The sequence below is a fragment of the Myotis davidii genome, unplaced genomic scaffold, assembly GCF_000327345.1.
Source record: "Myotis davidii unplaced genomic scaffold, ASM32734v1 scaffold391, whole genome shotgun sequence".
NCBI classification, from domain to species: domain Eukaryota; kingdom Metazoa; phylum Chordata; class Mammalia; order Chiroptera; family Vespertilionidae; genus Myotis; species Myotis davidii.
Genome location: NW_006284336.1, coordinates 894,860 through 897,958, shown reverse-complemented (window position 1 = coordinate 897,958; position 3,099 = coordinate 894,860). Strand labels below are relative to the sequence as shown.

The 3,099-nt window shown below is 41.3% G+C and overlaps 1 protein-coding gene across 1 annotated transcript in view; it reads right to left on the bottom strand.

Annotated features, from left to right (window-relative positions):
* The window catches only part of VAT1L (vesicle amine transport 1-like), a 146,215-nt gene that overhangs the window by 123,180 nt on the left and 19,936 nt on the right, over positions 1–3,099 (bottom strand). The window lies entirely within an intron of this gene.

Sequence of the window (3,099 nt, the reverse complement as noted above, 5' to 3'; positions counted from 1 at the left end):
GATCAGTTTCCTCCTGCATGCCCCCTACTGGGGATTGAGCCCACAATCCCAGCATGTGCCCTTGACCGGAACTGAACCTGGGACTCTTCAGTCTGCAGGCCGAGGCTCTATCCACTGAACAAACCAGCTAGGTCTAAACGGTATATATTTTTAAGAGCTACAATTGGGAGTTGCATTTAACACCCATTTACTAACTAAATGAGAAAACACATCCTGCTAAACATATATTTTTTTCCGCCGGATGTGGTTCTAATAGACTTCCTGGTTTTATAAACCACCATCTAAGAAAGAGTCGGGTTATAGAAACCAAACTCCCTGGTCTGGCCCAACGCCCATTAACATCGACCACAGCTTCTTATCCAAGCAAGATAACTTGAACTAGCTCTTAAACACAGCGCACCTATTTCTTTCTTGGCCTCTTTAGAGCCAAGGAAGCATCTAATTCCACCTGGTCTTAACTCATCAGTTTGATCCATAGAGAGCGGGTATTAATGGGGAGGACAATTGCCTTGACAGATACGTTCAAAAATCACCATCTTCTCAAGGGTTTCCCGCTCACAAAGCAGGCCAGTTTCCCATGTTGTCCCACGGGAGTGCCCCTAGTGTGTGCCCTCCTTGAAAGCAGCTGTGTGCCTCCTATTCCTCTGTCTCCAGGATGCCTGGCACAGTAACATAGTGGGTACTCAAGGAACATCTGCTGAATGAAGGAATATTCCTGAATATTCAAAAGTCTGTGCTGCCAGTTTGCATACCACTTTTGAAAAGTGGCCAAGGGATGCTCAGAGAAGTGGACATATTTCTGAAATGTGTGTGTGGATTTCCAAAGGTCAAACTTTGGAGGTTAATAGCCATTAGGATCACTTAGTAACCAAAGTGTTCTCCAAGAACATGGCCAGTTTCTAAAGGGCTTGGGGAGTCCTGGGCACAAATCCCAACTCCATCACCTTCTACCAGTGTAACCTTGGGTAAGTTACTTAACCTCTCTAAGCCTCAATGTCCTCTTCTGTAAAATGGAGGGTATGGTAATACCTATTTCACAGGGTTATGGGAAAATTAATGAGAGTTAATCATGTAAATGTGATGCCACATACATAGTAAGTACTCAATAAACACTAGCCTTGAAATTTGCAACCTCTTTTTCAAGAAGGCAGAAGTATGTAATACAATTTAGTAAGACTCTATTAAAGAAGGGTTAAAAGTAGTTTCAGAACTGAAATGGGAAACCTTCACCTGTCTATAAGCTTCATTTCTGTGAAATAGCCCATTTCCTGACACCACCAAATAAACATAACTTAAAAGGAATTTCTATGTCCCAAATCAAACACTCCATCTCAGCACACTGTGTTTTTCCTTTGTGTGAAAATCTATGATTTCTCTAGCCCCTGATGGAGAAATGCCAGAAGTTACTTGACAGTTTGATAAACATGCCAGTCCCCAGGTGAAGGCATCATCATGCACACTCATTACCCTGTTCTATAGGGTTGCCTTCAATCTCCACCCAGAATGAAATGGGCATGGTGATGGTGAACTGAGAGCCAGCTACCCAATTCCAGTGAGAAGGACTAAAATTGACTGTGAAATCCTGTATCATCCTATTTGCTCACTGGGGTATGCAGTGATCCCATCAGGGTCATGGAGAATGCCACCCATCTTCAGGAAAAAAAAAAATTGAAGCAGTTATATCCTGGGGGACAGGGAAGGAGCCAGTGTTGTTTATCTCAGCACAAAGGAGAGGTGAACAATTGTTGATGGAGTACCTTTCTGTAGGCCAACCTTCTCATGGTGCTTGCCCACACCACCTCCTGATATGGATATAGTGAGCAGTTAGTGAGGGTTTGATTTGTGGCAGGAACTGTGCTGAGTGCTTTACTTTTGTTATTTATAACTCAACCACACTCCTATGAGGTATGAACTATATCATACCTGTTTTTCAGATGAGGGACCTGAGACTCAGCAAGCTTAAGTAACTTGTTTAAGGTCACATCTTCAGGAACTGTCAAAGTCAGGATTAGAATTCAAGCAAATTCTAGAATCTGAGCCATTACACATAACTTCGACTTCTTTGTGGGAACTTTACCCACCATCCTTGCTGAAGAAGCATGCCCAAGGAGCCATATTTGTAGCTTATCTCTTCGACAGATGATTACACCAGTGGTGGACCCAATGTTGGAGGAGTAGCCATTCATAATCTAAGCCGAAACCATTCCTTAGCATGAAATAAAGGAACTGGATGTTCGCTCAAAAACTATGAATTGGGAAACATGCAGCAAGTGAACAACTTGTTATCAGGAAGCATGTTGAAAGATAGAATTGAGCTTTAGAGACCTAGTTGACTTGTGTTTTGGGGAAGCTAAGTGAAAACACAGTAGGTAGAAGAATTAAAGAAAAGAAAAAACTTGAAGAGCAGTAGAGTCAACCCAAAAGCCTTTACCAGGATCAGGCTTTACAGTTTTCACTATTGTGACCAAGAATGGGAGGAACCAATCTCTACACATTGTGAGGCCCAGCCCTGGTGTGCCTCCTGCTCTCTGATTTCCAAGAGTTTTGTTGTAGTTACTGCATACGTCTTTATAATAGAACCTCTTAGTTTTGGCTATGTGTGTGGTCTCTGTCTCATAAAACCAAAAGATATACATTAACGCAGATACCACAATCAATAACCCTAAATCTTACCCAATGACCTCATTGTGTTTTCAGACAAAACCAATATCATTGTTTAGAGATAATACGTCATTTGCCCAAGGCCACACAGACAGTGAATTGAGAAGCCATGGACCTAAACTTGGGTCCATCTAAAACTTTTCTTTTCCACCCCACCGAAAAAAACAAACAGGGGCAGATCAAGCTATACATGTTTATAATTATGGTTTCCAGTATTCTCTAAAATAATCTGATTTTCACCTGGAATTTTTGAGGGTTGGCAAATGACAGTACCTGATGACTCAGAAACACATAGAGGGTGATATTAAGTTGTTACACTTAGCTGATTTTTATATGGCTCTTAAACATTTAAGATCATTGCAAAAAAAAGTAGTTCTAGAAAGTGCTTGACATAATTTTCTGCTAGGTAATCCTATTTCTCTCAAACATTTGTAATAT